Source organism: Metopolophium dirhodum, chromosome 1, assembly GCF_019925205.1.
Source record: "Metopolophium dirhodum isolate CAU chromosome 1, ASM1992520v1, whole genome shotgun sequence".
NCBI classification, from domain to species: domain Eukaryota; kingdom Metazoa; phylum Arthropoda; class Insecta; order Hemiptera; family Aphididae; genus Metopolophium; species Metopolophium dirhodum.
Genome location: NC_083560.1, coordinates 65,827,746 through 65,843,798, shown reverse-complemented (window position 1 = coordinate 65,843,798; position 16,053 = coordinate 65,827,746). Strand labels below are relative to the sequence as shown.

General features: G+C 28.3%; 1 protein-coding gene across 1 annotated transcript in view; it reads left to right on the top strand.

The window, feature by feature from the left end:
- The first annotated feature begins 3,637 nt into the window (after positions 1-3,637).
- LOC132935502 (putative fatty acyl-CoA reductase CG5065) overlaps positions 3,638-16,053 on the top strand; it is a 37,766-nt gene continuing 25,350 nt past the window's right edge. The window contains exon 1 of the mRNA XM_061002076.1: positions 3,638-3,788. The gene's annotated coding sequence lies outside the window, so the exon portion shown is untranslated. The remainder of the gene's footprint in view (positions 3,789-16,053) is intronic.

The following is a 16,053-nucleotide window of genomic DNA, read 5'->3' as shown; positions in this document are numbered from 1 at the left end:
CTTTGCATCACATGCATTGTTACAAAATAAAACACAATATTTACAAAATGCCCCGTTAAATACTTTTGAGTATGATAACCAATTCCATTTTTGGAACCATTTATATTGAAATTTAAGTTTTTTTCCATTAAATTCACGAACAGGAAAATCATAAGTCGCAGTAGGTTCATATAGGAAATTCATAACGTTAGATTTAAATAAATCGTTGTTGGAGGTATAATTTTTTTTCTTCAAATAATTCTGTTGAGACTGTTCCGATATCCATGTTAATAGTACTCACATTTTTTACATCCACAGTTAGCTCACTTGTGACCGTCGTATTTTCTTCAAGCTCACGTTTCGAGTCATTGTCTAACCACGGATTTTTAACTGCTGGTTTGAAAAAATTGTCTAATGCCCCTCGCTTCATGACAATTAATACAAATACTTAAGTCAAATTAAAATAAAATAAAATATTAAAATAACGTCTAAGTATATATTATTATATAAAACTATACCAAAAACGGAACTCGTGTTTGTCTCGAATTTTAAAATTAACGGGGCTAAACGTGATCTGCTGAGTGTAAAATTTGATATGTCGTACGCGTGTAAGACGGAGACAACATATTATGCGGGTGCGACGTCCTCTTAACTCAATTAAAAATTATCATTAACTTGCCCAGGCTCTACTATTATACCGTATAAAATATGTATATTCAAGTTGAAAATTCAGTCAAAGATATAGAACGGTGGGGAGGGGGAGGGACAAGCATTTTAAAACACTGAGGAAATCAAATCAAATTGTCCGTCTGGTCGTCATCAGTGATAGAGGCACGTGTAACATTTTTTATTTTGAATGTGACAATATTATTATATCTGGAAAGATGAATATGAACAGCTAGGCTCAATTTATCATTACAATAAGATACGTTACAATAAGTCTAGCAAAGTGCTTAAATAGTCTGAGCACATGGCACATCTATTAATTATGTAATATATTTAACCATGATTGTACATTCATACAACCATTAAAAACCAACAGAGTTTGTATTTTGAAAGGAAATTATTTTCCAGATATGAAATTATGGACCTTAATAAAACTTATTCCACAAAGTTGAAGATGTCAAGCAATTAGGTTAAAAATATATTTTGAACAAACGGATTTATATAAGATTGTGCAGCTTGTAACAAGCGTAGACATATTGATTTTGATATGGATTTTAATAAGTCGTGCTCCAAATGCCAATGAATAGGCACGCCAATATATAGTTAATATATAGTATTATCATAGTATTGATAATATCAAATGATAAACTGAATGTTATTTTTAAAATATAAACTTAACCTAACCTGGGAAGTCGTTATATTGTGTAGTAGATTTTAAGTGTATTTCATCGTCATCTGTGGCGTATTTAGGTTTTTGTCTGGGGGAGGGGGGTGAGTATGATTTTATCCAGTAGCCCCATTTTGAAAGTTAGAGGCTTTAAGTTAGGACTCCGAAAACTTTTGCATATTATATACAGTCTATGGGGGTAGGGGATTGATCCCCTTGATTCCCCCTGTAAATGCACCACTGACCATCGCCATGCACAATACGATTCGTCATTGAGATCAAGTAACTCAATTTAATAAACTTCCTCAATTTGAATTCAATTCACACAGAAAATGTTCTGAGCGAACTAAGCGGAGACGGTGGTCAGTTCTATTTCTAAGGATTAAGGATGTTTTATAATTTTTTATACTGCTATAAGTAGTTTATTTTTCTAATAGTATTTTTCTAGTAATTATTTGGTAGGTTGTGCTAAATTTTTCCAAAAAAAATATTTATAGGTATTATTATTAGGTATATATTATTAATATAGACAATACATATTATAATAGTATACCATTTTATATTGATGATAATTATAATTATAATTATTATAACTTATAAGTCAATACCAGTGTATCGTAGAACGGAGCGTGAACAAGTTCATAGTATAATCTACAAATAGCTTAAAATTGGTTAAATATTTTGAAAATGTTATTGTTTGTATATAAAATTATAATATATAGGTACGTACTTAACGATGAAAAGTTTTCAGTCCTCAGGACTATTATTTTTTGTATTAGGTAATTACAATAAAATTGTTATTTTTCATTTAAACATCCAAAATTATCACCATTTGAACTTGCTATGTCTGTAAAAAAATATTGCGCATACCTACCTATGTATTATTTTGAATGTTTTTCTAACTTCGGTAAGAACAACTTATAAGAAGAAGTCTTGTATTATACTTCCATCCTAAGGTATTACAGTTAAAAATTGCACCTATGCATTTTTAACGAGTGTAAAATCACTGAGAAACTAAAATGCAAATTTAAGCGACTCGATTAAATTACAGTTATAATACGTATTTATAGCCTATAGGTTGTGATAATATGTTGAACATACTAAATCGTTATATCTCATACAGTTATACAGTATACAATGTATATGCACTTAACATCAATACATAAAACTAAGATCAAATAACTCTAAATAAATATCTAGTTATTATCTAAATAATAACTCTTAATTAAACATTTTATTGCGTTTTTAACAGTAAATCACTATAAATTAATATAATATCATCGCTCGTAACATGCGGTTATGTATGTTTATTAATAGTTATTAGTATTTTTATTCGTACGTCATGTACAAACTCGTGCTAAACGTATTCCTATTACAATATATTTTGTTTTGTATTAGCCGATTTCGAAACTCGTGCTCATTATCATTTTACACGATTCGGAGGACCACGATGCGAGAATGTACCTACATAATGGGACTAAGTAAGAACGTGCACCAATAATTGTGCTTGCAGCACAATGATGACTGCAGCTCAGGACAGTAACTCTTAAACGGTACCCAGCATAGCATTATACCTACCACTGAAGGAAGGTAGGTCATGCCATTTTTGGTGATATCTAAAAAAAAATTACACCCGGAGGAGCTGAATTTATAATACTACCGAGATACGACTTAAGCAGCCATCGTATACGTGTCAATATAATATCATAAAGTCTCTTCTGACGTCTCCGCAACCCAGCGTAATATATTATTAGGAATTCTTCATGTTTATATTCTTTCTTATTTTCCAAAAAAAAAACGCCTTGCCTAGCTGTTCTAATGATTTTTTTTTCTTAAAGCTTGATTTAAAAAAAAATAAATACAAGAAGTAACTGAGTTTGCACAAACTTGTTGCCATCGTATCGGTGGTGGGGTTATCCGAAAGCGTCTTAAAACGGGACTAGAACCAAAAAGATAGTGATGGTTACGTAAAAAAAAAAACGTATACAAAACGCGTTTTTTTTTTATCTTGTCCGGTCTTCTCTCTTTCTCTCTCTCTCTCTGCATCTCCCTCTTTCTTACTCACTCTCTCTCCCTCCCTCTCCCTCTCTCTCTCTCACTCTCACTCACTCACTCCATACCCAAGCTTTCAACGCTGCCGGACACGCGCGTGTAAGGAGACGAAAAACGGCACCTGCAGACACATGGCGAGCGGGGAATTCCCCCGGTTTGCCGACGGACTTGTTACACCACACGCGGTTGCTGCTGCCTGCATCGATGGACCGCGCGATTAACAGAAGAAAGTGAACGTGATTTCGGCTACGGCGGAAGGGGTCGGTAACCGGCTGTGGTCGTCATCCTCGAACCGCGTTTGAGGCGCAAACGGCACGGTACTCGCGAGTCGTACACAACTCGATCAAACGCGCACCTGTCTTGTCGTCGTTGTCGTCGTACACTTGACCGATTTTGAGACTCGTCAGACAGTATAGAACTCCAGGTGAGTAAAATAATATGTTAATAATATGTACCTACGCCGGCCTATAATAATAAGCGTTGGCATACGGAATGGCAATCGTATTTATGACAACAATAAAAAATATAATTTTCACTATAAAAAAAATATTATTATATTATAACAATATATGATAATCATAAAGTAATCATGAAAATTGTTGGATATCTGTTGTCATTGTGTTATTGCGTATTGTGTTATTTACTGTTCGCCACTAATGATTTTAATGGTTACCATATTATTAATATCTATAGTAACTACTATTATTGTTATAGCGATAATAATTAACGTAAAAAGATGTGTTTGAAATATAAACCAAAATGTATTGATCAGCTCCCACTATAATAGCACTTAGATTATTTATTGCGTTTTCTATTAGCTCTTACTTGCCAGGGCAGTCGGGCATGTCGGCGAGACTATTGCGAAGGTGTATTCTTGCGTTCTTTTACTTATTTCCAAGACGCGTATCAAATTACGACTATATGGAATTATAATCACACGATAACGAGAACAACGTCAAAAACCACTGGCGTTAATATCACCCACGAGCACATGACTGCAGTATGCATGTAACGTGCATTTTTATTGTCAAATTCAATCATGCCAAGATAACTCGATTTTCTTTTACATGCCTAAATTAATAATGATTAGTCGCCTTTATAAATTATTATTTTCCGATGACAGTGAAAAAAAATAATGCAATCAACTTTATGCATTACTTTAATTATTTTCCACTATAATACAAATAGATTTCTTTTTAAATCGATTGGAAAATATAAAGTGAATGAAATTGTACCTGTAATCTGTATATTGACCACCATGAAGGTGTTTTTGAATTACCTGAGATGAGAAAATCTTAATTGTAAACATCTATAGGTTTCTTTAATAACACAATCTGACAGCTGTTATGTTTGTTAGATATAACTTCTAGTTAAAACTAGTGAAAAACTTAAGCTATAATTAAACTAATTTATTAATGAAATTTAATAGGTAGGTCTGTACATAATATGTCCAAACAAATTAATTTAGTAAAAATATTTGCTTGTGCTACTTCTGTTGTGGCTTTAAGTAGGTACCTATACTCAGTGATTCATGCGCTAAAATCGAACGATTGAGTAGGACTCTCAGACTTAGCCCTCCTCTCTAGTCAATCTAGTTGTGTCAATGTTGGGTTTTATTGTGAAAGACTCTACTGTAGTATACTGTGTAATAATACTAATGACTTTATAATATCATAGTGCTGATAAATATTACCTTTAGGCTTTAATCATATGCATCGGGGAAGATGTTTTTAGGTCAAGTACCTATACTTAACAAAATGTATTTACCAAGTTTTTATAAAAATAAATGTGTCGATCAACAAAGTATACATTTTTATGTTCATAAAAGTTAATAATAACTAATTAATTGATTTGTAATTAAGTTTAACAAAATAAGAAGAAAATAACTTATATCTTATGTATAGATTTGATAATATATATTGAGCATGACGAAATATATAATAAATAATCAGACAATCGATTTTTCTATTTTGAGTTGATTGAATTTACTAACCAAAATATAATTTTAATAAAGTAAGTAGACGAACAGTTTATTAAATGATGATAAATAAATATCTGGATACAAGTATTTATATTATTTACGTAACTGTCTATGACTATAAACCTGGCATTTTAGATTCTGAGCGGAGCAATGAATGTATTTTATTTTAATATTTTAAAATTTGTATATATATGTACTTTCAGATAGGTATTTATAAAACATTTTTCCACATAATAGTATGCGCTATACCTAATGATGCAAATTAAAATTTTTTATTTTAATTTATCACAATCCTTGTTTTTGTTTTTTCTCGAGAAAATCAATTATTAATAATTGTTGATGTATGCATTTTACAAAATATGACCTTTGCGGTAGGTAGGTACATTCAATAACAAAACCTATAATGTATTTTACATAAAACAAATGTGATTACTGATCAAGCGAGAATCTTAACTTGGGCAACTAAGAAAATATTAATAATTAAGTTTCAAGCCCACCACATTATCATGGAATATCATTTACGATTTACCACATTATTGAATCAGTGATGGCCGGAGTGAAAATGATATACCTAAATAATCGCGAGAAAGCTAAAAATTAAGCTTATTTAAGCTAATTAATGCTTCAAATATGAATAAAAAAAATTTGTAGTAATGTATTTTAGATATATTTTAATTTTTATAAAAACTAATTACTTACAAGAAACCTTGTATCATCTCAGTGGCATAGCCAGAATTTTAAAACGAGAATACCTAGGTGCAAAGCTAAAATATTAAAAATAAAATCAATAATCAACAAAAATAATTTATTTTCATGTTGTTTAAATTGTTTGATACGGATGAGGAGAGGAGGTATTTGCATGGCCCACTGCCAGCCCCATGGCTACGCTACTACTTTACCTACATTTTAGAGATTTTTTACCGCTATAAAAGTATATTTTATATTTTGAAAAGATTCCATAGAAATTAGAAATCATCCATATAAAGTATCAATTTAAATTTCAAGTTTTTATAGTTTATGGTTTTTTAAATTAAAACTTAAACAAAATCAATTATTTCGTTTTCCAGTTATTACTTTTTGTTGTATTTAATGATTATTTTGTAAATAACTGGCATATTTCTTATTTTGACCCTTCTGACTATTTTACTACAAACATGACCCAATTTTTTAAAAGACACCATACTTACCGGGTTGTTTAAAAAACAACAAACTCCATCATAATAAATTGTTAAAGTGTAAAACCAGTAAGTACATTTATCACTCCGCACATAATTTAAATATAAGTGTTGCTACTTTGACGATCAGTATCACTATTTTTTTTAACATTTAGATGATCTAGTTTTCATCTAAAAAATATCGTTTATTATTTTTCGATTATAGTATTGTAATACATGCAATTAATAATCATTAATTAGGATTCCTATTAGTTGCCTGCATAGAAAGTGCATGTGCAAATAAATGATAAAATCTGTCATATATTAATAACAATATATTTTGTTGAGATTCGTGTCTAAGGATTATTATGTCTGATGGTTGTTAAATGGGTACCTACACTTTTTCCTTTACATCCGGTAAAATATAAATCACTTATGTAAAATTTATCTAGAATATAAATGATTATTAATAATTAGCTCGACACTAAAATGTTGTTTTCTTTCGGAAAAAAATTGTTTCGAATACTGAATCGTAGTTATTAGTTTCTACCCGAGAGTAAACAAACAAATAAGTCCACTTTGTAATTAAGTTATATAGGCAGGTGCATAATATGTATAATGTAAATTGTATAAAATAAATTACAATTTCAATCACAACTAATAATTAATTATCCTTATTTCTCCCCACACCAATCTAATCAGTTACCACATTCATAGTTAATACAAATAGCATTATTTTATATTTGATATTAATACAATTTTATTTAAAAATAAAATCATAGGTAGCTACCTAATACATAATGATGGCGATGATAATTATTACAAATTAAAATGCGTTTTCAGGTTGTATAATAATACATCCACCTGTATTAAACATGTTTATTTAAAATATAAGAGTTTTGAATAAATAATTAAATACATTATATATGGAGATCTATCGAATAGATAGTATGGTTTGTGATTAGACAAAGGGATTTTGACTGTCTATGGAATTTATGGATTTTATTTAAACTAGAGTGTTTGGCAGTACCCCAATTTGGATGCTATACATCATGCATGTGGACTTGTTAAGGAGTTTAAGGTTAACGATTGAATAATTAGACGGTGTGAAGTTTACTTACAGGTACCTACACTGTTACAATAAACTGTTCTGTTTCAAAAATAATCTTCTGATATATATTATAGTGAACAAAATATATGCCACGGACACAATGTTATTAGTAATTAACAGAAAAAAAAATAAATTATGACATAATGTTTTGTAATTATTCATTAATGTATATTAACATAATATTAAAAAAATATAAGTGAGGAGCAACACATTATTAAAATCGAGTTCTGCGTTTAAGACAATTAGTACCTAGTATAATTAGTAGTCAGTTACGATTTATTCGCGATTTCGAACAAGAAGCTCATATCATCGTAATTATTACTTATATTTTTTATTATTTTACATAATATGAAACATTTAACCATGCCAATATTTATAATCATATAATATATACAATACTTTGTAGTTTTCAATAATTATATCTATCTATAAGCTTTATTATGGCACAGTTTTATTAAATTGTACCTGCTGATCTAAGCTTAACTATTCCGCGATTATACGTGTACCTCCTTATTATATATAATTATTTGAAAAAGTAGTTTTCGAAATGAGTACAAAAAAATATTGTAAAATCAATAGATAACTATCCCGATCTATTTGAAATCGTATATTATGCATTTTATAATTTATACCACTCATGATATGTAGTTATGTCGATAAAATTATTCTGTAATCGTTTATAAAAACACAGTTAAATATTGGGCCCGGTGAAGTTTTTTATGATATACAATTAATTTACATGTTGTACGTATCAATAATATTCTTATTGATATGATCCAGATTGATATCAGGTGAAAAGAACGAATTTCTACAAGTTTTACTATTGATGTTACGAAAAAAATTTTATTTAACTGCCTGTTATGAGTTTTAAATAATTATACACAGATCTGATATAGTGTACAGACGCCTGCATTGTTTCATACTGTTATGTTTCCATTACCTCATCAAATAGTCGCATGCTCATAATTATTGTTACATATTTTTTTATTTAATTAGTTGCCTGAATCTTAAGCTGCATAGATATTTTATAAGTGGGATTATAATTTATTATGACATAAATTACTTTAATTGAGTAATGTCTACGTTGTTTAGCCAACGCATCAAACAAAGATTTTGCTTTAAAAAAAATACTACTAATTAGGCCAGATAAATCGTAATTAAATACAACCCAAAAATATATAATATCATCTTAAAAAATACATTCATGCATAGTAAATTATGCAGTTCACCAAATTATTTTTAAATAAAATCTTTTTTTCTCGTGAAATTGTTGAGTGATACTAAATTATAGGTAGGTATAGGTTAACATTTATTTTTAAAATTTTGATTATATACACTTACTGAACGCTGAAAGATCTCAATGAAAAAAATAGATAATATTTAATTAAAAATTTACGTTTATTGTTAATAAAATATGATATAATATGGTGTTCAGTGTGAGATCCATAAATCTTATAGGTATGCATGGATGCATGATAGATCCTGTTGTATAATATTTATTTATCTATTTAAATAACAATAACAAAAATTATAGTAATAGTAATAAAAAAAAACATAATATTGTTATCTATAAGTAATGAGGAAAGCTCTTACACATTACGGTTGCGTCATGGGTATTCGTTGAAAATAATATAATGTACACCAGTAAAATATTGTAGTCGAAATCGTAACCGATCGCCTTGATAACACCGCATAAACGCATAGGTATCTATTATATATATATATATACAGTGTGTACAAATCAATTTTTTTATTATTATTATTTATATCGTATTATCATTCTTTGGGAAAGTCGACACACAAATGTATTACAGTGCAATAAAATTAGTTATACGACCCTGATGGAAGAAAAGTTAGCAACGATTTATAAGTAGGTGGGTAGGTACGTCTTACTCTATATATAACTTACATAACCAGTGAAATTTAAATAATACAATTATTGTAGAGATAATAATATAATGAGCAAACAGTAATATTGCCATTACTATACCTACATAAACAATTGACAAATAGATATTATAATCTAATAGCAATCACCATAATGAATTTTATTTTATTGTACAATTTATAACGATAATCGTAGGCCAATAGTATAATAACTGTATAATGTACCTATATAATATAGTGTTTACCTACTACAGTAGGTAGTTCTAAACATGCACCTCAAAAATTAAAAGACCCGTCAAGTTCAGCAATAAAGATAGGTATTAGGTACCTACTATATATATTGTCTATATAATAATAATACTATGATATCAACTATATAGCAGAGAAAATAGTACCTACTTAATATTGCACGGGAATACTAAGGGCTGTTCTTACAATGTCTGGTTAAAGTTAACTGATACTTAACCGGCCGAATTTTGCCGGTAATAAAATCTGTTATCAGTCGTTTAGTGTTAACTGGCAGTTTACCGGACATTGTATAAGAACGGCTCTAAGTCTTATATTATACATAACCGTTAAAAAAGTAAAAATAATAATGGAAACGTAAAAGTCGTTAATAATAACACAAACACAATATGCATCTTTAAAACTAAAACAATGTTTTAATTAATGTTTACAATCTGTTGCAAAATATCAAACCATCGTTGGATTTTTAACACAATATAATAACAAAAAAAAAACCATGAACATAATTATTTATAATATAATACGCACTGCGCGGTCCAATAAAGATGGTATACACGCACTAATTATTGGTACCTACAACGCGTGTCCTTGCTACACGTCATACATCACTCGTCAGACGTCACACAATGATGTAATTACTGGGTGTCGCGATAACACCATAATATATAGTAATGTACACAAAAGTTTATTTCCTATTATTATTTTCTGGGTCGGTCGTCAATGGCTCCATAAAATGAGTTTTACTACACTGATCGAAGAAAAGTTCAAGGCGTCATTACGAATAGGTACCCATATCCGGTGGGTACTCAAAACGCATTTTTTTATTGCTAATAATATATGATCGTTGATTACACAAAATAATAGTAATACCTGTATAGCTGGCTGGCAGAAAACTTATAATAATCGATCGTACTGCATATTTTCCTCCAAATAGAAAATATGTAAAAATACAAAATATACAAAACGTGCATCATTTTTGCAATCTAATCTTGCGCTTATATTCGTCTATATACTTAAATAAGACTACATTTCATTTTAGTAAAATAAAAACCTATTAAAACAAATAAAAATATCGGACGTACCTATATGAGTCACTGTTTATTATTTATTTGAATAAGATGGCTGTGTTCGTAACAATTTAATAAGTCAGAAACAAAAAAACAAGATACAATAATATTGTACATTTGTACACAATATATATTATGTCCAATATCAATGTCAACAACAACTAAACAAATATAAGAAAAATAAAATATGTATAAAAATATACAGAGGGTAACGATCCAATAATGGTATTGCATTAAATTATTATGTTAATTTATGTCTATAAATAAAAAGTATTTCTACGGACGTCTTATATTTCGTTTGCGTTATGTAAGAAAAACTTGTTCCGAATGTTCAGAATATTCTATAGTTTTGTGATGACCGACGTAAATCAATGATGATATAATTATTAATTTATTATTCTTTATATTTGACTTGGTATACCTATCATACTGGTTGAAGGTTTTTGTTGATCTTTCTTTTTCCAAATAACTTATTACTTAAAAGTTAATAAATTCGATATGTACCTACATTATATTTATTATACTATACATTATGCGTGGGTTCAAGTATTACAAGATTTGGTTTATGAATAAATATATCTTGCACTCGATATATTATATGAACATTATTCATAAATTTGTTTTTTAAAAGTATTCAATTGGTGAAACAATTTTAGTTAGAACAACTTCTAGGTGTATAATCCAAATATAGGTACTAAATAGGTACTGGCATTCACAATATCAATACATACCTATACATTATATCAGTGAGAAACTAATTAATACATTCGTTTATTTTTTACAATTTTGGTAGGTTTTGAATCTTGATTGAGTTAATTAACCAACATATTTTAAATTTATACCTTACTTGGTTATTGCTTGGTAATCTCTAGACTCCAACTTGAGAGTGAAGTTAATAATATATATTTTTTATATGTAGGTATCTGATGTAATTTGTTGTACTATGTAGGTATTGTGTACCTATTGTCTACAAGGCATGGATTGCTATAGGTTATAACATAATATTTTGTGATGGTACGACGAGAAACTTAATTTTCATTAAAAATGTGTACTTAATTACGCTTAGTAAACTGAATAATCATCATTATTTCCAAGAAAAATTAATTTAATAACTTCTTTTGTATGTATTTAAACATTTAATGATATTATTTATTTTTATTAGGTATGTAGTTTTGGGTATGTCTTGCAACAATTATAATACCAAGTTAATTATATTTTGACTACACTTCTATTATATTTAAAAAATGTTTATCACTAGGTAATTGTTGAAAAATAAACAAAACACTTTGAGTTTGAAAAATTATATTAAGTAATATAGTTACCTAAAATAAAATGTTTATAGGAAGGAACCTATATTAAATGGAAATAATGATACTAAATAATGCGCGAGTACCAAAACCAACACAATTTATATATAATATATTCTATGTAAGAAGCTTACAAACACATATTGGATCAGTTATCACTGATACTATTATTATAAGTACTATACTATTATTATAATTCATTACTAACAAGACGTAACTATTATTATTTTATTTATACTATATAATATATTATAAATTTTAATATTTTATACCTAATGTAAACTCTAAATAGTTGCCTCTGTAGCCTACATTGCTTCAATAAAACAAAATCCATTTAAATGTACCTAAACAGTATGCGTGAAGCAATTTTTTGTCTGGGATTGACAAATTTCACTTTTTTTTAAACGTATTTAAATTAATAAAAATATCACGCTATAATGGTACTAAATGACATTGACAAGATTTATTGTTACATCGTTTTTAAAAAAAATATTTATGGATAATTAGCAAGCCATCGCACATGAGTATAATATTATGACTTTGACATGAATAGTTACATATTAGGTCTCATTAACAATAACGAATTGTACCTAATTTATTTGTTCAATTATAATTACATTATTATATTGTTTGTATTAAGTATTAATACCAACTGCGTTTTGTTCTAGAATTGCCCAAAAGTGTTTAGACTTCTTCGATTTTTTTAAATTATTTTATACCTCAAAATAAATACACTGAATAAACTGATTTAGTAGTGTAATACATCGACAGATCTTTATTGTTTATTGGGCTGTATTTATTCAATAATATAATGTATTTATAATATATAAGTAATGTAATATATATAGGTTATAGGTATAGGTACACAGCTATTGCAAAACAGTTATAAGTTATAATTTACAACCATGCTGAACAACAAGATGCTTGTTTTTTAAAAAATCTATTCACTAAAAAATAATTTATTATTAATATAAAATATTTTATTTTTGTTTTTTTTTTATTATGTTTTGTGTGTTGTGATGTAATGGGAACGGTTTTACGCATTCGTTGCGAAATAAGAGTAGGTATTTAGAAAAATGAATTAATTGGTTGTTGCGTTGGTTATTGTACAAGAAAAAGTTTCTGTCGGATTAATAAATATTAAACTATTTAATACAATTTTTTTTTGAGCATTCTTAATTTTATATTAGACGATACTATAGAAGCAGGGACTGCTTAGATTTTATATCATTATGGAATCTACTACAATTTGGCTAAATATTAATATTGATCAGAAACAAAATATAGAACTTATTTGAGAGCACATTTTTTTGTAATATAACGGACGGTTTGACGAGATAATATAAAATTCAAATAAAGCCAGCTGGGGTACCTATATAAATGAGACGCAAAACCATAAAAATCTCTCACATACGTAGTTTATTTATTCAAGCAAATGATATTATGATTGTCTGCAATTCTATATTACTTCTGTAATTATTGGTTTAAGAGGAAACGTCGCGCCACACTTCCGCACGAGTTCCGACGATACATTCGGTTTATATTTTGTACATTTAATGAGTTTTACAACACATTCTGTGTGGGTATAGTATTGTTCTGGGAAGGCTCACAATATAGTAATAGCGAGCGTGAACGAATCGGGTATACATTATATGTACATTACAATCGACATAATAATAATAATATTAATATTGTTATTTATTGTACGTAGGCAAGCAGACAGGTGTTCATATGGAAATTTAATTATTATATTCGGTTTACGACTGACATCGCTACCAGTCGTTTTAAGTACCCAACTCAATAGTTGTAGTTACTATGTAGTTAATAAACTTGTAATTTAATTATCATTTGCCTCGTCTTCTTAACACGTCGTCCAATACTACCACGCGATGTGCATTATAGGTACTTAAACATATTACAGTAAAAGTGATGCGGTGACGGAGGTGGTTCCCTCGTTTCAGTTTGACGGTTTTAATATTTATGTTTTAATTAGCCCCACGCTGTAGATGATTCTTTTTTCCAATCTCAAACGGACGTGCGTACCCCCCTTCAGACCAATATTATATTTTTAAATTAATTGCTACATTTTGGTATCATTTTTCGAAGTTCCTCATAAAGGGAGCCTGCGCGAAGTTGGTCTTCCTATTATTATTTTCTTTTCATCACACTGGAAAACGATATGCAAATATTTGCAAAGTGACTACATAATTTTCAAATAAATTGGTTTGGTTTTCGGGGAGTCAAACGATTCTATTAAAAAAAATAATATTTTGAAACTTCAAGTAGCACTTACACTGTATAGCCTACCTACCTATATCCGACGACCGTCATTCGCTAATATTATAACGCTATGATATTCTTTTATAAGATAATTTCACCGCAGGTTGCACACATTATTAATATTGCTGGTTTCACTTCATTTAATTTTTTTTTATTATACTACACTTCATTCGACATTCTAATTACCTATTATTATTATTTAGATTGAAACGTAATTTACGGTACCTACCTATATATAATGTAAATCAAAATTAGTAGGCATAAAAATATAATTCAACTACAATATTATATTAATAGTGTTTTGATGAGCACGTAAAATAAAAGGCTTATTTATTAAAACACTTAGGCATTTCCGTTATTTTATGTTCAACGTATTTGTTCAAATTAATTGAAAATATATTTTATTATTTACAATTAAAATATATAATCAAAAATTAAAATATGCAATATTAACTACTAGCTATATTGGCTACATAGTATGATATGCATGGGACGTTTTATAAAATTAATTAACTATAAGACCAGGGCTTTGAACTCAAATAACTTAATTCTCGTTCTGACTCACGAATACGGTTCTTATATTTAGATTTGTAGCAATGTACCATAATATGTACCATTCAAATGTGTGAAACGTAAAATTTTAATCGAAAAATTTATTTTAAGTGCACAACATTATTTCTAATTTATTTTATGTTCGTATATAATTAATATTTTATTACTGAAAATGTATATTCGTATTTAGTAATTCTTCTTATTTTTTTTTTTTTTTTATGATTAATTACTATAAATTATTTACATATTGGCAGATTTTAAATTAGATCAGATTAGAATTTTTATTTATATTATTTTTGTAACTAGGTATAGGGTACTTACTACTTATATTATTAAATAATATTAAGTATTAACATATTTAGGGCAACTAATTATTATTCAGGTATTGAAGCCGTAATTGATAGGTTCTTAATAAAATATACATATTTTAGGTGTTGACAATAACAATTTGAATTCGGCGTTTGTGAATTTATTTGTTGGGTGCGTTTGTAAGGCAAATAAAATATCATGATTAGTAAAAAATTAAATCATAATTTCTAAATAGAATAGTCTATAAAAATGATAGTAATGCGTACAATTTATAGATTCAAATTTTTGAATTTTGGTATTCGGTGTTGTTGAATAGAAATAATTACTGTCACATACCTTTTAGGCATTAACCTAACTTTTGGCCAAACATATAGACGGGCGGCGTTTCTCAAATCTTGATAAATACAGACGGTGATCTTTAAATGTACACGGCACTAATTTTTTTCATAATAATTATTTAGAAATTATTTCTTTGGTATACAATCAAGTAAGTAGTCAACGGCAACTTTTTAAATTTAAATTTTATATTGTGTATAATAGCAGAAAAGTGAAAATTTTATATAGAATATATTATGATATCTAACCAAACTGCAGGAGTTTTTACGGTTTTTTAATTATGATTTTCAAAAATACATCGCCGAAAAGATCGGCTTGTTTTACATAGGTAAGCCGTAATTTACTGTAGGTCAAATAAAAAAAATTTCTAAATCCGTAACAATAACGCCCGAGGACGGACTGCAGTTTTTTTTTTTTTTAAATTTTTGTACTACCGGCGCATTATACCTAATATTTAAT